Source organism: Staurois parvus, unplaced genomic scaffold, assembly GCF_062004578.1.
Source record: "Staurois parvus isolate SC_StPar_1 unplaced genomic scaffold, SC_StPar_1.0 ptg002140l, whole genome shotgun sequence".
In the NCBI taxonomy this organism is placed as follows: Eukaryota; Metazoa; Chordata; class Amphibia; order Anura; family Ranidae; genus Staurois; species Staurois parvus.
The window spans coordinates 5226271-5249376 of record NW_028319936.1 but is presented as its reverse complement, the minus strand read 5'-3'; positions in this window follow the sequence as shown (position 1 = coordinate 5249376).

Here is a 23106-nt window from a genome sequence, read left to right as displayed (position 1 = left end):
AAAAGGATTTATCAAAGTTTGTTTAGGACACAGCACAAGTCTACAGTAGTGGAGGTGTGGGTCTTTAGGAAAACATTAGACCTTGTCCATGTTGCCAGGGTTTGGCCACTTAGTAGAGAATGCACTTACATGACATTTCTGCACCAAAAAAAAAACACATGGCTGAACATTCTGAGAACCATGCTGTTTTTCAACTTCCACCAGATTACTACAAGGCTGGTCAAAGATGTTAGATTGTTTAGAGTTTGAAAAAGTGGAATGTTAAGCTTGAGAATTATGCTATGCACACATATTCGTTAATGTGGCCTTATTTTATGGGCGATATGATACAGAGGTGAACAGAAAGTTTGTGTTGGTTAGTCCTGGTGAGCCCAGAAACACTGTTGTCTATAAATGGGTGACTAATCATTAAGGTCAAGGTAGCTTCAGCTGATGGTGGCAGGTTATGTGCAGCTTGGGTTGTGCCTGGACATCCCTGCAACACAACCAAAAATTAATGCTGAGCTGATGTCCAGAAAATTTAAATGAAGAAGTAAGGAAGAGCTGACATTTTTGTGCAAACTTTGGTGGTTCAGAACTTGGGATTGCTTGGCCCTTGTTTTACACGTGACAAACATAGAGAAATTTTTTTTGTTCAATATATGGCAGATTCACACTGACAAATGTCATTAATAAAGCAGCAAATGGTTGCACCTTACATGTCCCTAGGAACTGCCTACATCACACCACAATATCAGCAAAGGTGCAGAGCTAGCAGTGCCATAAATGCACAAAAATGTCACAGCTATCCCCACTTCTACTGCTGATGTGCTGTGAATGTGACATTTACAGTACATTTCAGATGATGGCTGTTGATGTAATATCAGCTTGTTACACATTTGGGCACATATTTCAAAGCTTCCCTTACCAGGAGAGTCAACAGGTTCCTCCTCGACATGTGGTTGAGGCACTACTGCAGGAGTAGGCTCCTCTTCCAGGAGGCTGCCAGTACCTGTAGGCAACTTAAGATAAGCTAGAGCAAAATAAAAAAAAGAACATTAACATTTGTTAACGTATAACTAAAAGCAAAACCTTTTTTGTTTTGGATAGAGTTGAGAGGGATTAGAACACCTGTCAGGTTTTTGTTGGCACCTCTTCCACCATTAGAGAGATTCACCCTATTTGTCCTGCTTACTGTTATCATCAAAAATTAAAGTAAAAGATAATTTTGAGTTGTCCCCAAAATAGTAATAGAGGGGAGATATTTCAATGGAGACACAAGTTCTAAAAACATGGCCTGAAACATTGACCCCTAAGTGTAATACTGATCAGCTGAATGTAAATGCTGTTACTTGTGGTTTCCTGGGGAGTGACTTCTCTCTCACACAGGGGTGGCTCGCAGCTTGTAGTACAGGTGGTCATCCAAAGGGGTTCATGGTCCTACTCTGCAGTGGAGAGACAACAGGCAACTCCGGTATGGATGCATTAGCAAGTGAATTTATGCATAGGTCCACCCCACTGGGAACCAAACACTCCAGGTACAGCTGGAGCAAGGTGCTCTACATTGACTGCAACTTACAAGGTAGCAGTTCTGCTCAACAGCAGCTTGCATGCCAGGCACAGTTTTGGATGGTCCAGCCTGTGGCAACAATGTTGTCGCATTAGGCATGGTCCCTCTGAACCCAGTAGGGTGGAAAGAGCTAGACTTTATCGTTCTGGAGTCCAGGGGACGATGGAAGGCCAAAGGTTTGTGGAAATGGAGTTAACTGCTTCCTGTCCAGAATATTGTAATGTGATAGCTCCCTGGTTCTGCGAGGACATTCTATGATGTCTTCCCAGTCATGCGCCTCCTACACACTCTAGCAGTTGTGCTGCAGCTTGAACTAACACCCTCTGTGTACACCAGACACAGCAGATGACAGATCAGTACACCAGGCAGACACCTGTGTCATGTGATCGCTGCGACAATCACATGACAGTTTTACACAATGAATGACTTTCATTCTTAACCATTCCTTGTGTAGTATACTTATCCCTAATTGGTCACAGTGATCACATGGTACAGACAGGACCAGTCACAACTCACTGTACCATGTGATAGCTGTGGCTAATTGCAACTATCCCAATAGTGGCTTTTAATGGATGCCATTCATAAAAATGATTGCTTATAACAGTGATGATCACTATGTGTAAGCAAGCGTGGTACTGAAAAAAAATCCTGATCACCTCCCCAGAGTAGTACAGTGTCATTATGGTAGCAATTCACTACTTTGGTCACAGTATGTAACAAAAACAAATTATAAAAAAAAGTACAATTTTAAAAAAGATTTTTTTTTTTTTAACATACTGTTACCAGTCAGTGTGCCTGGTCACCACCACCCCAGTCATATGATGATGCTGTACTGCTCTGATGACAGTATGTAAAAAAAAAAAAAAACCTGAATAACCAAAAGGAAAAAAAGAAACTTTAATTTATTGTCTTCATTTTCAAAAAAATTGTGACAAAAAAATTACAACTTCCAAAAACTTAACATACCATATAAAATACTTTGGACTGTCTAATTTCCAAAAAGTGTGCTGGTACTGTCCCAGAATTTTAGGGCCATACATATATCAGGATTGATAAATTTTCAGATTTATATACCATAGTTTGTAGACTATAACTTTCACACAGACTACATCATATACACTGCTTTGGGTTATTTTTACCAAAGAAATGTAACAGAATATATTTTTGCCTAAATTCATGAAGAAAGATTATTTATTTGCAAAATTTTATAACCAAAACAACAAAAAATGTGGGTTTTTTTTTTCAAAAGTTTTGTATTTTTTTTAATTTATTCATATAGCAAAAAATAGAGGCCCAGAGTAAATACCACCAAAAGAAAGCTCTATCTGTCTAAAACAAAATGTTAAAAATTCATTAGTGTACAGTGTTGCATGACTAATTGTCACTCAAAGTATGACAGAACTGAAAATTGGTCTAAGCAGGAAGGGGGTAAGGTTCTGCTGAGGAAGTTGTGTAATGAAGCATACACTACAATTCACTTTAAAAAGAAGATCCAATTATGTGCAAGGAAAATAGAAAAAAAAAAAGATTTTTCGCTTGCACATTATCGGATGGTTAAATTCAGCACTGTTTACCTAATTCACTAAGCTAAGTATATTTTCTCTTTGCAAACTGAATTTTCACTTAGCTTAATTGATGAGGGGATGTTGTGTTGTCTTCAATTATCCAATAATGCGTAAGCAAAAGAAAAATGTTTTTTCCTTGCACATGATTGGGTATTCATCACAAAGTGGAATTTCAGTTTGTTTTACCTCATTCACTACAATAAGTGAACATTAACATTGCAAAATAAAAAAAAATCACCATGACAGTGAATATGCTCAACTTCTTTAGTAAGTCAGGACAATTGTCCCCCCTCCTTTTCTACAGGCGGTACCTCACACTTTTCTTTTTCACACAGTGCCTCATACGTCTACATTCATTGCCATATGGTTATTACATGCCCATGTCTTTGACTTAAATACAATAGTTAATGTCTTTTATTTCATGCCCATCCTTTTTATAACACAGTGCATTATGGCTATTACACATAATTCCTCTTACCTATTTCACATATTGCTTCATGCCTCTCCATACATCTGTAGCACTACCCCTTAATGGGTTGTTTTGGATTCCCCTTTCTGTACCTCTTGTTGCAAGCCCAACCTCTGTTGATACCACCATGCTCCTGTGGCCAAAGTAAATTACACCTGTAAAATGGACTCTCACACAAGCTAGTGTAAACCAATATGAAATTTATATTGGAATCAGCAATAATTTGGTCGAAAAGAACAAATGACATTGATAAATGCAGCAAATATAACCACTCTTGGTAATTGTGAGCAAAAGTAACAACATTCACCATAAAGCCATAATAACTGTTAGCAGGCCTGCTTTCAGAAATAATCCACTGCCTCCAATCTGAGGGGACTACTGAATCTCGAGTGAGCAGAAAACAACTAACAAGAAACTGGTGAGCTCACTGTGGGTCCTCAGAACTAGATGTCAAGGATTAGATGTGAAAGAAAGTGAATTATCAGTTGAAATTGAGCACTGTCCCATTAAGAACACTACAATGTCTTCTGCACACTCGTTGGGACCCAGTTGGTATGAAGTTGATGTGTAGGATATAGTTCATTAGGATGGTAACACAAAGGTAGTGAAGGAATAAAGGAGATTTAACAACTTTCCTCTTGATGGTAGAAAATTAGGGCGGGGTCCACTTTAAAGCACCCAAAATGGAGCAGATTTGGAGTAATGAACAGCAATAATTGGCATGAATGTGTATAGGCTAAGACAGCTCCCTTTGTACATCAAAGGCAAAAGTTAACAGTAACTGGATTCCTACTTTGTGGAAGAGGAGTAACTTCTTGTTTCAGTTGGCACTGCTGTATCTTGGCCTGCAACTGTATGTCCTGCAGTCAGCTTGTACAATAGACTGCAGTGTTGATATATCCCAATGATGGTGGCTTTGAGAACTAGTCAACTATCTGTAATGTTCACAACTATGTATAGGTAGATAGTTGAGGTGGAACACTGTCAGTATTCATTTGTTAGTGGGCACATGGGTCTCTCTCTGCCGATTAACCACTTGCTCTCCAGAGGATTTACCCCCCTTCCTGACCAGGCCTTTTTTTGCGATATGGTGCTGTGTTACTTTAACTGACAATTGTGCAGTCATGCAGTGTTGCACCCAAATGAAATATATGGCATTTTCTTCCCACAAATGGAGCTTTTTTTGGTGGTATTTAATCGCCTGTGCGTTTATTTTTTGTGCAGTAAACAAGAAAAGACCAACAATTTTGAAAAAAAAAATATTTTTGACTTTTTGCTATAAAACATATCTAGTAAGAAAATCAAATCAAATTTTGTCATAAATTTAGGCCCAAAAAAATCCCAATATGTGTAAATTAACTGGTTTACATAAAAGTTATAGCGTCTAAAAATGGCAGTATATATACTGGAATTTTTTTTTTTTAATACTAATAATGATGGTGACTAGCGATTTATAGCGGGACTGCGGCGGGCATTCTGACACTGGGGGAGAACTGACTAACTGCCACTGACACTACAGTGATTAGTGCTAATAAAAAGCACTGACACTGTACTAATGACACTGGGCAGGAAGGAGTTAACATCTGGGGCGATCAAAGGGTTAACTGTGTTCTGTTTTATTATTTTGTCTGTGTGTACCTTACTGTGTAAGCATGCTGCTTTGTATTGCTGTGCTATGCAGAGCAATGCAAAACAGTGTGCTGGTGCTGACGGGAGAGATCTGTTTTGTTTACATACAGACCTCTGCTCTGTCACTGTTCCTCGGTGATCGCCGGTTGCTGGCAGGGAATCTCTAGCCAGGATCTGTGATCAACAGCTTTAGTCGCCAATGGCGACGTGGGCAGAGCGAAGCGCGCGTCCCTTGCCCGGAAATACAAAATCACATATATACGTGATTTTGCACAGCACTGCTGCCCTGTAGCAGTACTTCTATAGGGTGGTGAGGAAGTGGTTACGTTGTCCAGCAGATCAAAGTGCTCTGTCTTTCTCTGCATACGGGGTCAGTCCATGGACTCTCTGGCTCAGACTGGGCATCCTGTCTGGTCTCCTGCTGTTAGATTGGCCTGCTGGGTAGTGTGGCAAACCGGCTGGTTAGTAGACTCTTTCCACTCTTCCTCTCTATCCTGCCCTGGCTCCGCAGCCTAGTTAAGCACTTCAGCTGTCAGCACACCTCCTCCCTCAGTCTCGTCCCGCACTCTCCTCGCCAATCTCCCAGGCTTTGATATTTATACAGTATACCCCCAACCACATGCTACCTATCTTGGGAAATGTAGTCCTTGGATGGCAAACCACGGCCATCTAATGTTCATTTTAATGTATTGTAAATAATAACATTTCAATGGGTTACACTTCTTTTTGTTCAAGAATAGTCTTATACTTCCATGTTCTAGTATCTTATGTCTAAATTACAAGCAGTACCTAATACCTCTTTTACCCATTGCATACATTGCTTCATGTCTATTAAGGTATATGCAGTGACTTAAGTGCCTAGTTCTTCTTCGTAGCACACAGTACTTCATACTTCTCTATTACTCACAGTACCTAATGTCCTTATTACCCTATTGTCCTTATGTAAAACCATAAATAGAGGATTCACAAGATATATTCTTGCACGTCCAAGTGTCTGCCTTCCTCTCTAATGGATTTCAACCCCCTTAATTCAGCCCTTTGTAGGATGAAACCTGTTGGAACGGGAGGTAGACAGACGAGATTATAGCCCCATTTACATTTCATGTAGCAGGAATGTGCTTACTTATTTTGCTAATTTTTTGTGCGTCGCGTATAGGGCATCCTATTCTCTTGGGCTACCCTATGCATGACAAACGCACCAGAGAAGCTACTGCACCTTTTTGGGCAACAAACTTCCCACAATTCTTTTCACATGCATTTTGCCGCTTAACAATTACAGCAAAGTCACACAGCATTTGGGATTCCATTAACCTTCCTAGGCATAATCCCGAGTGTAGCTCGGGGTTAATTTCAGTACCAAAAGCTGTAACCCCAAGTTACACTCGGGATTACACTGCAGAGCTTCTCTGGTGATCCCTCGAGCCTTACCTTGTCCCACAATCCCGTGAGGTCATCTTGCTGTGTCCCCCGGCCATGTCCTTCGGCTGATGCCGACACCCGTCTTCCGAGTTCCGTTCCCTGCGAGCGTTGGGATGTACGGGGAGCGGAACCGGCGGGAGATTCAAAAAAGTAAAATTTGGACATGCATACAATACACTGTAATCTGTTAGTATTACATTACTGTATCAAACCTTTTCACCTAAGTTTTGTCCAGTGCCCTGCCTGCACTTTTACTGTTCTTTCTGCCTGGAAACTGAGAAACGTCTATGGCATCCAAAAATTGTCCCTTTAGGTCAAAAGCAGTTTTAGACCAGCTAGAGAACAGCGATCGTGAATTAGAATCACTTGCAGAATTGAGCAGTAGTGATTCATGGGGAAATTCGTCATCAGACACTGAAAATGATTTTGCTACTGAGCTCAGTGATGTGCGAACATGGTACTCTATTTCAAATTTAAGTGTTTTTAGTTTGATTACATTATTGAATTAAATTTATTATTATATTATTTTTTATAATTATTTATTATATTATAATTTTAGATTTTGTGTTTCAAACTTTATCATACCCAGGATGTCTGCTAGACTCTTGTTTGGACAGATTGTGAGTTATTCCTAAGAATTACAGGGCTACAATATAAGACAACAAATGTCCATGCAACACAATGTACCGCTTTGACATTCAAAAATATTTATTAGTTAGACCACCAGGGAGGTTAAAAATGGTTGGTACCCTAACCAGGTTGCATGTTTTGCTTAGATTTTAGTGTGATTTAGATTTGGGGGCAGAATTTTCCAATTATTAGATTGTAAGCTCCAAGGAGCAGGACCCTCCTAACCCTCTTGTATTGAACGGTATTGTTGCTGTATAGTTTCCTGTTATATTGTAAAGCGCTGAGCAAAATTGTTGGCGCTATATAAATTCTGTATAATAATAATAATAATTCTGCCTATGATTCCCAGTTGCTCAGGCGTGGATGGGCCTATATATTGTGAATCCTCTATTTATTATACTAAAGCTGGTTTTACCTTGGATGTTCATTTCTACTTGAAAAGTGTAACAGCTGAGCAGAGATGCACGTCTGGTGGAAGCTGCAAGTACAGGGAATGAGGCATGTTTGAAGTGGCATATATACTATTGATTGCACATAAAGTGATTTCTGGTTGTTATGTGTTACTGTACAGTGTACATCATCATTGCTTTGTGTTGCCTAATTGCTTCTCTTTACCTTGTATTCACCTAGAAGCGGATGAAGAAGAAATATACAGTATACTTTCATGCAGCATTGAAAATTACCTTTCAGTAAACAGGCACACATTTGTTGGTACTGATAGCCATTTTGTTTCTCTTTAATATTGTTCTATCAACCACTCTTTGTTGTAAACCTCTAAGATTTAGCAGATCTCAGCCTAAACCATTATACTCAATGTTGTGATTTCTTTTATGATAATTTACTGTGCACATATACAGTTGCAATATGTCGTTTCTTTGTAATTAAATTTTTCTTCTCCATTGTTTTTCTTCCTTGCTAAAGGCCTACGTTTTGTAGACTTGTGTCCTACTGAAAAATCAAAGTTAAAGGACCACTGGAAAATTGCCCAAGGGAAGCTAGTATTTGGCAAGAGAATCAACAGCTTATCAAAACCGTCTGTGTGTTCTGCACATTCAGAGATTATATTCATGTGAACAAAGTAAAAAGAATACTATCAGACTTGAATTAAATTATCTCAGCATTGTAATTGGTTTTCTTTGATTTTCAAATTGCTTGTATTTAAAACTTAGCTTGATTAATTTATCCATCCCATATTATTATGACTTTTTATTGTGCTTGCTGGTTTGGATTTCAAATGATGCATGGCTTATATATCCAACAGCATTGTAACTACAGGGACATGTACAGCCACCTTTTAGAATGCCACATGAATTATGGGAATGTGGCTTTAGTGGGATGTGTGCATATGCTGTACACATTCTATATTATTAAATGGTATGTACACAACCCACACATCAAGACAAAAAGCCTTCCTTGTTTCACACATACAAAGTATTGGCCAGAGTGAATGTGGAATAGTTGCAGTAGGAAGTAAGTCAACATTTTGTGAACTATCCTGGAAGCAAGGAACCATAGATAGGAGTTTGTAGCACTGAACAGCTAGTCGTTAAACCATGGTTCTCAGTGATGTCAATTCTGTGTAGAAACTTACCACAAGGGGCGTGCGCAAAGCCAAATGCTCTTACTGGAAAGTTCCCAAGGTAAGAAATGTTGCAATAGATTTGCAATAAATAATTGCTTAAAAAACTGCATACAGTGAGGCATGATGTCAAGCATATATAAATATATAGCACAGCGCTTTAAAATATAAAGGGGGGGCAGTACAATTACAAAACAGTTCAGAAGGAATACAGAAGTAATAGAAGGGCCCTGCTCATGGAGCTTACAATGTAAATGAGCATACTGAAAAATACATTTTGGATTTACATGCACTTTAAAGTTTTAAAGTAAACATCTTGTCTAAGAGTAAATACTAGAGATGAGCGAATCGAACTAGGCGAACCGGAATTCGAGTCGAATTTCAGGAAATATTCGATTCGTGTCGAAACCGAAATTTTGCCTACTTCGGGTGCGCGAATCGAACATTTCCCGATCAGCCGGCAAAAGTGTCCCTGCAGTGAGCTCCGCTATTTCTGACAGTTCTCTGACAGAAGGAACACATGTTTAGCGGTTGAAACATTGTATCTATTAGTTTACATTTAGGATACAGATGTTTCAACCACTGTACATGTGAAGAAGTTGTGAGAGAACTGTCAGAAATAGAGGAACTCTGCACATACACTTTTTGCCGGCTTGGAATTATTCTTCTTTTCATCCTACTTCTTCTTCTTCTTCATCCTCAGAAGAAGAGGATGAGGATGAGGATGAAGAAGAAGAAGAAGAAGAAGAAGAAGTAGGATGAAAAGAAGAATAATTCCAAGCCGGCAAAAAGTGTATGTGCAGAGTTCCTCTATTTCTGACAGTTCTCTCACAGCTTCTTCACATGTACAGCGGTTGAAACATCTGTATCCTAAATGGAAACTAATAGATACAATTTGTATCTATTAGTTTCCATTTAGGATACAGATATTTCAACCGCTGTACATGTGAAGAAGCTGTGAGAGAACTGTCAGAAATAGAGGAACTCTGCACATACACTTTTTGCCGGCATGGAATTATTCTTCTTTTCATTATACTTCTTCTTCTTCTTCTTCTTCTTCTTCTTCTTCTTCTTCTTCTTCTTCTTCTTCTTCTTCTTCTTCTTCTTCTTCTTCTTCTTCTTCCTCATCCTCATCTTCTGAGGATGAGGATGAAGAAGAAGAAGAAGAAGAAGAAGTAGGATGAAAAGAAGAATAATTCCAAGCCGGCAAAAAGTGTATGTGCAGAGTTCCTCTATTCTGCAGATACACTTAGAGGAGCTCTGCAGATACACTTAGAGGAGCTCTGCACATACACTTTTTGCCGGCTTGGAATTAATCTTATTTTCATCCTACTTCTTCTTCTTCTTCTTCTTCTTCTTCTTCATCCTCATCCTCATCCTCAGAAGAAGAAGATGAGGATGAGGATGAAGAAGAAGAAGAAGAAGTAGGATGAAAATAAGAATAATTCCAAACCGGAAAAAAGTGTATGTGCAGAGCTCCTCTAAGTGTATCTGCAGAGCTCCTCTAAGTGTATCTGCAGAATAGAGGAACTCTGCACATACACTTTTTGCCGGAAACCGCTGTATGGAGTGAATGTCCCAGAACTGTCAGAAATAGACTATTTATGACAGTTCTGGGACATTCACTGCATACAGCTGTTTTAACCGCTGTATGGAGGGAATGTCATGGAACTGTCAGAAATAGACTATTAATGACAGTTGTGGGACTGTCCTTCCATACAGCGGTTGAAACATTGTATGTATTTGTTTCCATAAATGGATCCATTTATGGAAACAAATACATACAATGTTTCAACCGCTGCATGGAAGGACAGTCCCACAACTGTCATTAATAGTCTATTTCTGACAGTTCCATGACATTCCCTCCATACAGCGGTTAAAACAGCTGTATGGAGTGAATGTCCCAGATCTATCAGAAATAGACTATTTATGACAGTTCTGGGACATTCACTGCATACAGCTGTTTTAACCGCTGTATGGAGGGAATGTCATGGAACTGTCAGAAATAGACTATTAATGACAGTTGTGGGACTGTCCTTCCATACAGCGGTTGAAACATTGTATGTATTTGTTTCCATAAATGGATCCATTTATGGAAACAAATACATACAATGTTTCAACCGCTGCATGGAAGGACAGTCCCAGAACTGTCATTAATAGTCTATTTCTGACAGTTCCATGACATTCCCTCCATACAGCGGTTAAAACAGCTGTATGGAGTGAATGTCCCAGATCTGTCAGAAATAGACTATTTATGACAGTTCTGGGACATTCACTGCATACAGCTGTTTTAACCGCTGTATGGAGGGAATGTCATGGAACTGTCAGAAATAGACTATTAATGACAGTTGTGGGACTGTCCTTCCATACAGCGGTTGAAACATTGTATGTATTTGTTTCCATAAATGGATCCATTTATGGAAACAAATACATACAATGTTTCAACCGCTGCATGGAAGGACAGTCCCACAACTGTCATTAATAGTCTATTTCTGACAGTTCCATGACATTCCCTCCATACAGCGGTTAAAACAGCTGTATGGAGTGAATGTCCCAGATCTGTCAGAAATAGACTATTTATGACAGTTCTGGGACATTCACTGCATACAGCTGTTTTAACCGCTGTATGGAGGGAATGTCATGGAACTGTCAGAAATAGACTATTAATGACAGTTCTGGGACTGTCCTTCAATGCAGCGGTTGAAACATTGTATGTATTTGTTTCCATAAATGGATCCATTTATGGAAACAAATACATACAATGTTTCAACCGCTGTATGGAAGGACAGTCCCACAACTGTCATTAATAGTCTATTTCTGACAGTTCCATGACATTCCCTCCATACAGCGGTTAAAACAGCTGTATGGAGTGAATGTCCCAGATCTGTCAGAAATAGACTATTTATGACAGTTCTGGGACATTCACTGCATACAGCTGTTTTAACCGCTGTATGGAGGGAATGTCATGGAACTGTCAGAAATAGACTATTAATGACAGTTCTGGGACTGTCCTTCAATGCAGCGGTTGAAACATTGTATGTAAATGTTTCCATAAATGGATCCATTTATGGAAACAAATACATACAATGTTTCAACCGCTGTATGGAAGGACAGTCCCACAACTGTCATTAATAGTCTATTTCTGACAGTTCCATGACATTCCCTCCATACAGCGGTTAAAACAGCTGTATGGAGTGAATGTCCCAGATCTGTCAGAAATAGACTATTTATGACAGTTCTGGGACATTCACTGCATACAGCTGTTTTAACCGCTGTATGGAGGGAATGTCATGGAACTGTCAGAAATAGACTATTAATGACAGTTCTGGGACTGTCCTTCAATGCAGCGGTTGAAACATTGTATGTAAATGTTTCCATAAATGGATCCATTTATGGAAACAAATACATACAATGTTTCAACCGCTGTATGGAAGGACAGTCCCACAACTGTCATTAATAGTCTATTTCTGACAGTTCCATGACATTCCCTCCATACAGCGGTTAAAACAGCTGTATGGAGTGAATGTCCCAGATCTGTCAGAAATAGACTATTTATGACAGTTCTGGGACATTCACTCCATACAGCTGTTTTAACCGCTGTATGGAGGGAATGTCATGGAACTGTCAGAAATAGGCTATTAATGACAGTTCTGGGACTGTCCTTCCATGCAGCGGTTGAAACATTGTATGTATTTGTTTCCATAAATGGATCCATTTATGGAAACAAATACATACAATGTTTCAACCGCTGCATGGAAGGACAGTCCCAGAACTGTCATTAATAGTCTATTTCTGACAGTTCCATGACATTCCCTCCATACAGCGGTTAAAACAGCTGTATGGAGTGAATGTCCCAGATCTGTCAGAAATAGACTATTTATGACAGTTCTGGGACATTCACTGCATACAGCTGTTTTAACCGCTGTATGGAGGGAATGTCATGGAACTGTCAGAAATAGACTATTAATGACAGTTCTGGGACTGTCCTTCAATGCAGCGGTTGAAACATTGTATGTATTTGTTTCCATAAATGGATCCATTTATGGAAACAAATACATACAATGTTTCAACCGCTGTATGGAAGGACAGTCCCACAACTGTCATTAATAGTCTATTTCTGACAGTTCCATGACATTCCCTCCATACAGCGGTTAAAACAGCTGTATGGAGTGAATGTCCCAGATCTGTCAGAAATAGACTATTTATGACAGTTCTGGGACATTCACTCCATACAGCTGTTTTAACCGCTGTATGGAGGGAATGTCATGGAACTGTCAGAAATAGACTATTAATGACAGTTCTGGGACTGTCCTTCCATGCAGCGGTTGAAACATTGTATGTATTTGTTTCCATAAATGGATCCATTTATGGAAACAAATACATACAATGTTTCAACCGCTGCATGGAAGGACAGTCCCAGAACTGTCATTAATAGTCTATTTCTGACAGTTCTATGACATTCCCTCCATACAGCGGTTGAAACCGCTGTATGGAGTGAATGTCCCAGAACTGTCAGAAATAGACAGAAACTGTCACAGAACTGTCCTTCTTCTCATCCTTCTCCTTCTTCTCATCCTTCTTCTCATCCTTCTTCTCATCCTTCTCCTTCTTCTCATCCTTCTCCTTCTTCTCATCCTTCTCCTTCTGCTCATCCTTCTTCTCATCCTTCTCCTTCTTCTCATCCTTCTCCTTCTCCTTCTTCTCATCCTTCTCCTTCTCCTTCTTCTCATCCTTCTTCTTCTGCTTCTCCTTCTCCTTCTTCTCATCCTTCTCCTTCTTCTCATCCTTCTCCTTCTTCTCATCCTTCTCCTTCTCCTTCTTCTCATCCTTCTCCTTCTCATCCTTCTCCTTCTTCTCATCCTTCTCCTTCTCCTTCTTCTCATCCTTTTTCTTCTCATCCTTCTCCTTCTCCTTCTTCTCATCCTTCTCCTTCTTCTCATCCTTCTCCTTCTTCTCATCCTTCTCCTTCTTCTCATCCTTCTCCTTCTTCTCATCATTCTCCTTCTTCTCATCCTTCTCCTTCTTCTCATCCTTCTTCTTCTCATCCTTCTCCTCCTTCTTCTCATCCTTCTTCTCATCCTTCTTCTTCTCATCCTTCTCCTTCTTCTCATCCTTCTCCTTCTCCTTCTTCTCATCCTTCTCCTTCTTCTCATCCTTCTCCTTCTTCTCATCCTTCTCCTTCTCCTTCTTCTCTTCCTTCTCCTTCTTATCATCCTTCTCCTTCTTCTCATCATTCTCCTTCTTCTCATCCTTCTCCTTCTTCTCATCCTTCTTCTTCTCATCCTTTTCCTTCTTCTCATCCTTCTTCTTCTCATCCTTCTCCTTCTTCTCATCCTTCTTCTTCTCATCCTTCTCTTTCTTCTCATCCTTCTCCTTCTCCTTCTTCTCATCCTTCTCCTTCTCCTTCTTCTCATCCTTCTCCTTCTTCTCATCCTTCTTCTTCTCATCCTTCTCCTTCTCATCCTTCTCCTTCTTCTCATCCTTCTCCTTCTCCTTCTTCTCATCCTTCTCCTTCTCCTTCTTCTCATCCTTCTCCTTCTCCTTCTCCTTCTTCTCATCCTTCTCCTTCTTCTCATCCTTCTCCTTCTTCTCATCCTTCTCCTTCTCCTTCTTCTCATCCTTCTCCTTCTCCTTCTTCTCATCCTTCTCCTTCTCCTTCTCCTTCCTCATCTCCAAGGGCATTTAAATTAAAGGTACAGTGTTCTGCACTAATTTAAAGGCTCTCTGAAGCCTAGAAACCCTTTAAATAAGTCATCTTCGTAGCGGAGAAATTCGCATCGAATCGAATTTCACACTGGAATTCGCCGAATCAGCCGAATCGAATTTTTCATTTCTTCGCTCATCTCTAGTAAATACTATACGATGTCTGCTGTTAGCTTTATCACACAGAAAACCTTATGCCTTGCCCCCCTCTGATTTATTTTTACTTTGTTATTAAGGCCTGTCAGAAGGAAAGATCCATAATCTGCACATCAAAGATAGACCCATGTGCATGAGGTAAGATGAATGCCAGCATCAGCCCGGACTCCAGCCAGGCCATGCCCTCAACACATTTCACTCCGTCCCTTTGAGTTTAATAATTGTAAACTTACTTCTTCTAACTTCATGGCTAAGCCCTGCTAACTTCCATTCCACTGTCCGATGAGACTGTCTAAGTGGCCAACAAAGGCACTCTCTTTTGACGTGTGCTTAGCAGTTGGTGGGGCTTAGCAGTGAAGTCTGGAGCAGTATCAAAGTGAAACTAAATACTAGAGTGGCAGAAAAAGGATTTTTGGCTAATAAAGATTTGGCTAATAAAGAAATTTCTCCTGTCCAAAATGACCTGGGGGTCCCCAAGGAATTCCCTTCATTTTCAGGGATTTCCTCCAACTTCCTGTTTGGCTATGGGACTGGAAGTGGAGGGAAATCTTCCCAATGGGACACAGATGACACAAATCTGACAGGGGTTATAACCCTCGCTTGCTCTTATAAAAGATGGAAAAAAAAGTTTTGCCTATAGATTTACTTTAACGCATTGTACATACAGTTGTCAGGGCAGGGCTGTAGCACGGACAGGTAGGCCTAGTGGCAGGGTAACACACTGACTGACGACAACCACCACCAACAGACCGAAGTCCCTCAGGGCGCGGAGTCTAAGTCCCAGGCTGCCCTTCACCAGGGCCCCTGATGGTGGGGATGGACTTGACGCAGCCAGGAACCAGGTCGCGGCCCTCGAGACACCCCGGCTGCAGTAATGGCCGTCGCCAATGACGTGTAACTGGTAAGAATGACAATAGCGTAGTCAGGCAGGCCGGGTCGACAACAACGGGACAAAACAGTACAGAACAGTAGACAGAGAATCACAGGTCACGGGCCGGGTTCAGCAACGGAAGGTCAGATCGAAGGAAAACACAGAGAATGGTCTAGTCACAAGCCGAGACAGATACCATAAGAGTCACGAGAGTATACACAGAGCTGTAGCAAGACCAAGACACAAGTGCAAAGAGCATATGCGGATCACAGGCTTATATGTACTCAGCCACACCCCTCTGGGGGATGGACCTCAGAGACCTGAAGGCATAAAAGATTCCCACCATGCTCAGCAGAAATCCAAGATGGATGCCAGCACATGGAGTAACATAACCTCTGGGAAAAGGTAGGACCTTGACAACAGTGTAGGCATACACAGAAAAAATATTTTCTAGTTTGGTTGGTGTTGTGGGGGAGAAAACTTATCAAGTGCCCAGGGTCCCCTGTGAGCTCTCAAGAACCCCCTTCTTTCAAACCTCTAGAACTGTTGTGGGTTATCTATGCAGAACAAGCATTAAGCAGCTAACTGTCGTTAAATTTGGTCATCTAAAAGAAAATGACATTTGGGTAGACTACCCTGTGTATTAAAATGTTTTCCCACCTTTGCAGTCAGATTGGGAAAACATGGATCAAAATTTGGTCAGTTCAGCAGGGACCGGAGAAGATTCAGTCCATGTATGCGCAGCTGATTGTACCTAAATCAATCTAGTGATCAACTTGGGTACAACCAGCCTGTCAAATTTTTTACATATGATTGCTGCAAGTGGCTATAGCTGTTAGCAGTAATCATTGGGAAGGCTTCCCACAATCCCCTCATTGGCAGAACACAATAGCAGGGCAGAAGGTGTTCCCCCAGCAATACTGACTGTGTTAATGGGGGAATCGAGTGATTTTCTTCCATGCAACCCGTATTTTAGAAAAATACTTAAACATTGCAACTTATTTTTTTAGGTACTCTATTAAGGACCCCCCTAACAAAGAAAACCCCTGGGTACTTATCCTTGTTGATGAGGGTCTTTTGTACAGTAGATGTCCCAGAAGACTTATGGCTATAACCAGAGAAACATGGCAGCAAGAGGCCACACAACACAAAAGTGTAATATGATCTAATCTAATCTCAGATGAAGGATAGGATGGCAGCAGTCATGTTCAAGAAGTGCAGACCAGAGTTTATAGACACTATGTTAAAATCATAACCTTTAATATAGGGAAAACAGAAATTTGCTGATAAAGGGAAGGACCCCTATAAGTTCATAGAGAAGATAAGTGATGTCAACTACCAGGTATACCATCCTGGGATGAGAAAGCCTGTCCATATATACAATGTTAACCTAATAAAACTCAGGGAGAATTGTGAGGCTCTCAGTATCACTAGCAAACAGTATACCAGGTTAGGATGTCAGAGACCCCGTATGCCACATGGATTTAAAAAGAAGGAGAATTCTAGCAAAAAAATTGAGAGGTGCCTTCAGAATTACCAAAATTAACTAACGTAATTTACAATTACATTGTGGCTGAGCCTCATGCCACATCTCAAGCTCAGAGAACAGCCATTTCATAAGAGGTTCACAAACTGTTAGTCCTTGTTTTTAAAGAAATCTAACAGGGAGTGCTTTTGGTAGCCTGAGCTTCTGCAACAACTTCAGGAAACTAACTTAAATATCCAAATTTGATGGCTATACCATAACTTGGTTGATGAGTTGATAGAAAGATTTAATCCTGCCAGGTACCTCACCACCTTTGTTGTTACCAAAGATACTGGCAGGTTCCCCTAACACCAATTGGGCTGCACTCTTTTGGCTTATATAGGACTGCAACCTCATTCCAAAGAAAATGGACAGCATTCCAAACCCCACAAAAAGTATATGCTTTAGCATATCTGGATGATGTAATTTTTAGTCTTGACTGGAATTCCCGCCTACAGAAAGACCAGACAGTTCTGCATTCCATTTTAGGGCTGTGTTAACAGCCAATCCAAAACAAAAAGGCACAATAGGCCTGCAAGAAGAACCGTATCTAGGCTACAGCATGGGATGTTGGAGTCATAAAGCCTCTAAAGGATAAGATTAAAGCAGTAAAAGTTGGCCTCAGCCGATATAAAAAAAACAGATCAGAGCCTTCGGAGGAATTGTAGGATATAACTAGAGGTTTGCGCCTTACTTTGCTACTATAGCAGCTCCACTTACTGATTTCACCAAAGGGTGCAGGTCTTTAATGATGAAGTGGAATGAAGAAGCAGAAAGAGCTTTTCAGGAGCTGAAGGAAGTATTGTGTATGTGACCAGTGTTAACCACTCCTAACTTCAGTCAAGAGTTTGAGAGATAACTCTGATGTCAGCTTGGGAGCAGTCTTTCCCCAGGAAATTATTGGGCAAGAGCATCCAGTAGCATACCTCAGTAAGAGATCATAAAGTAGGCACTAGAGCAGCAATGGGCAAACTACGGCCCGCGGGCCGTATACGGCCCGGCGGACCTTTTAATCCGGCCCGCGGAGCTAGGTTCCTCTCACAGTCCGCCCTGAAGACCGGTGTAGCATGAAAATCTGTCTCCTATGAGGATCTGTCCCCCTTGACGTATCTGCGCAAGTGCCGGAGATCGCCGATCGGCTGCTAATGCATGAAACTGGCACATGCGCAGATACGTCGAGGGGGACAGATCCTCATAGGAGACAGATTTTCATGCTACACCGGTCTTCAGGGCGGACTGTGAGAGGAACCTAGCTCCGCGGGCCGGATTAAAAGGTCCGCCGGGAACGCGGGAACACGGCGAGAGGAACGCGCGGAGCAAAGGTAAGTGAATTGACTCGGGGGACTTAATATGGGGGATGAATTAATATATGGGGGATGAATTACTATGTGGGGGATGAATTACTATGTGGGGGATGAATTACTATATGGGGGATGAATTACTATGGGGGATGAATTACTATATGGGGGATGAATTACTATGGGGGATGAATTACTATATGGGGGATGAATTACTATGGGGGATGAATTACTATATGGGGGATGAATTACTATGGGGGATGAATTACTATGTGGGGGGTGAATTACTATATGGGGGATGAATTACTATATGGGGGATGAATTACTATAGGGGATGAATTACTATATGGGGGATGAATTACTATGGGGGATGAATTACTATGGGGGATGAATTACTATGTGGGGGATGAATTACTATGTGGGGGATGAATTACTATATGGGGGATGAATTAATATGGGGGATGAATTACTATATGGGGGATGAATTACTATGGGGGATGAATTACTATGTGGGGGATGAATTACTATATGGGGGATGAATTACTATATGGGGGATGAATTACTATGGGGGATGAATTACTATATGGGGGATGAATTACTATAGGGGATGAATTACTATGTGGGGGATGAATTACTATGTGGGGGATGAATTACTATATGGGGGATGAATTACTATGGGGGATGAATTACTATAGGGGGGATGAATTACTATGGGGGATGAATTACTATAGGAGGGATGAATTACTATATGGGGGATGAATTACTATGGGGGATGAATTACTATAGGGGGGATGAATTACTATATGGGGGATGAATTACTATATGGGGGATGAATTACTATGGGGGATGAATTACTATGGGGGGATGAATTACTATTTGGGGGATGAATTACTATGGGGGATGAATTACTATGCTTACTATGGGGGAATATTACTATACTTACTATGGATGACACATACACATCATTCATTTACTCTTGGTCCGGCCCCCGGGTCCAATATATGAACCCATTGCGGCCCTCAAGTCAAAAAGTTTGCCCACCCCTGCACTAGAGTCATTGAGGTGTTACCCCTTGGGCATATGGTTTTGACAGATTAAAGACCATTCTCCACTACAGTGGATGGCTTGAAACAAAAGGAACAATGTAAGGATCCCAAGATGTTTTCTGACTCTGCAGGACTTTACATTTTATTTAGAACACAATAAAGGGACCCAGCAAGGGAATGTTGATGGCCTTGTCATGATTCCCTGTTATTTGGGTTGTGGTCCCTATAGGGGAAAAACAAGAGTCGATATGTGAACCCAGGGGTTATCACCCATGCAAGGTGAGAGGTTCCAGGGTAGTCCAGTCAGAGAAGAGAGGACTGACTTCCAGCCCTCTATAGATTGGTAAATCCTCATTTGGGATATGGAACTCGGAGGCTCGGGGAGATTTTTGGGTGAGAAAGAGCCTCCAAACACTGATTACAGAAACTGCAGTCCTGAAAGTGTTAACTTACATACAGAAAGAGGCTCTAAAAGGTATATGGACTTTTATTTAGTAATTTTGCTAACGATAAAGTGGAGTTCCAGCCGTTTTGTGTTTATTAAAAATCAGCAGCTACAAAAACTAGCAGCTGACTTTTAATAAACACACACCTGTCCCGGGGTCCAGTGATGTGCTTACCCACTCAGTCCCTTCTCTCCTTCTCTCCTCCACGGCGCTGGCTTCTCTATTGTGGGCACCAGGCTGTGACAGCTTGCGGCTTCACAGCCTGGTGCCCACTGCACATTCGTGAGTCGCGCCGCTCCTACTGATTGGTCCGGCAGTCTCCTGGGACCTGCAAAAGCTCCCAGGAGACTGAGGGAGCAAGGAAGGGGCTGAACCTCTTGACGAACTGAGCCAGAAGTGGGAGTGGGTACCTGTCAAATCCAGGTATCCGCTTTCCTCTCCCTCCCAAAAGGTGCCAAATATGGGAGTGGGGGAGGCAAATAAGCGGAGCTTCCTCTTTTGAGTTGATTTTTTGGAAGCATTGTTTTGTTTGCCTTGAAAGAAATAAAGGCTGTTTAATTTAAAAAGTTGCTAATACCCGGAAACTTTACAACTGATGGAGAACACAGATTGCAAGGCAGCCGCAAAAACTGTTTAAAAAGGAAAACTGACATTTAAAATGACAGTGCATCTATGGCATGTTTTGGGTGAAGTCAGCTTGGACACTGCAGGTCACAGAAAGATGTTATTAAGGCCCTGGTACAAGTTACTGTGAGCCAATAGCAGACCTCTGTGAAGGTGAACCATCGTAATGAGGAAGCGATGGCTCAGTAGAAACAATCCCTGGCACAGGCCATAGCAGCACAGCAGGATAGTACATGCTTCTTGGTCACCCAGTTTAAAGCCCAGCAAAAAAGAATGCAAGCACAAGTGGTCGCCTTGCATGAGGCAATGTAACATCTCACTCAGGGTTGGGAGCAAGTGACTATTGTCCCTAACAACTAGGGAGTTGTGAGAGCCAGCCACTGCCTGCAAAAAGTTACACCCAGTGATAATGTGGAACCATTTCTGGTCACTTTTGAGAGGGTAGTGAAGAGAGAGGGGAGACTTAAAGACGAATGAGCTGGCCTCATTGCCCCCTTTCTTAGTCGAGATCCACAAATGGCCTACATTCACCTACTGTCAGAAGGCCTCCAGAATTAAGATCGGCTGAAAGTAGAGATCCTGGTCCTCCTTGGGGCGACTACTGTTGTGTGGGTCTAAAGGGTACACTGCTTGAAATACAGCCACTGAGGTTCTAGATGCATAATTTGATGCAGCTGGTCAAAAAATGGCTGCAACCAGAGATGTTAATGGGTCCTCAAATGGTTAAATGGGTTCAGATTGATCAGCACCTGAGGTCCCTGCCAGATGATGTACAGTGCTGGGTGAGCCATGGGGACCCTGCAACAGTGGACCAGCTAGTGGAAATGTTCGAGAGGTACACAGTGGTGGAGGACCTGCCAAGCATCAGAAACCTACACCAAGGGCAGCAAAGTCACCCGCAGCACCTAGGAAGTCCCACCAGACTATGGAACCTGCATCTCAGTTTCATTTTCTTCAGATAGAGATCTGTCCCTGTCAAGAGAATGGGAGACATGCAGTGTTAATTGTGTCGATCCTGGGAACATAGTGGGAGCACAGTGCCTACTTCAGGAAGAGCCCAAGGAGTGCGGGGCCAGCAGAAGAGCATCTCTTTATGTACAAAATTGAACTCTGTGAATGAATGACAAGGCCGTGTGAGTGGAGCCCTGCACAGCCTGGCTGTTTTTGAATTGTGACAGTGGGTGTGGGCAGAAGATTCCCTGCCTGCTGTCACAATGAAGGATCAGATTAGGGTGGCGGCAGGTGATTTTTTAGCATGGGTGTAACGTAGCATGTTACTAAAGGTGAACTTATTCTTTAACATCTGTGTTCATCCAGCTTTCCCAGCTCTCTTAGCTCTCTTAGAAATCCTGACTCTCCTAGCTGATTCAGTTGTATCACCTTGCTGCCTGGACCCACTCCTTAGCCTCTCAGTAGGTGTGTTATGGTAAGGGGTCAGGCTCGGAGACAGGTAGCTATAGTAGATGAGAGGTTCCCACCGACCAGCTGAATAAGCGCAGTAGCAGGTAACCCTGGTGGATGACACAGGCTCACCCAAGATGAGGAGTCTAAGCACTAACCAGTGTTCACCAGTGTTCTTGATGGTTTTGTTGTGTGTTAGTACAAGGTCATGGTCCTCAGGATCGTTCCACCAGGAGGTGAGCAAGCTGGGGTCCAGTAGCAGATACAGTTGTGTTCAAAATAATAGCAGTGTGTTGAAAAAAGTGAATAAAGCTCAAAATCCTTCTAATAGCTTTTATTTCCATACACACAAATGCATTGGGAACACTACATGTCCTATTCCAAATTAAAACATGAAGAAAAATGTATCAAATTTGTGTTGTTCCTCTAAAAAAATTTAAGAAAAGTGAATATTAGACTGTTCAAAAAAATAGCAGTGTTTGTATTCTTCTTTACAATCTCAAACATTCACATGAACTGCTGTACATCTGTGTTGCATGGAGTCAACCAACTTCTGGCACCTGTGAACAGGAATTCCAACCCAGGATGATTGGACTACATTCCACAGTCCTTCTCTATTTCTTGATTTTGCCTCAAAACTGCATTTTTGATGTCACGCCACAAGTTTTCTATTGGATTAAGATCCGGGGATTGAGCTGGCCACTCCATAACGTCAATCTTGTTGGTCTGGAACCAAGATGTTGCTAGTTTACTGGTGTGTTTGGGGTCGTTGTCTTGTTGGAACACCTATTTCAAGGGCATTTCCTCTTCTGTATAAGGCAGCATGACCTCTTTAAGTTTTCTGATGTATTCAAACTGATCCATGATCCCTGGTATGCGATAAATACGCCCAACACCGTAGTATGAGAAACATCCCCATATCATGATGCTTGCGCATCCATGCTTCACTGTCTTCACAGTGTACTGTGGCTTGAACTCAGTGTTTGGGGGTCGTCTTACAAACTGTCTCCGGCCACTAGACCCACTTCTTTCAGGTTTTGGTTGCCATTTTAAAGCATTTGCGATCATTTTAGCTGAGCAGCCTATCATTTTCTGCACTTATTTATATGTTTTCCCCTCTCCAATCAACTTTTTAATCAAGGTACGCTGTTCTGAACAATGTCTGGAATTACCCATTTTCCTCAGAATTTCAGAGA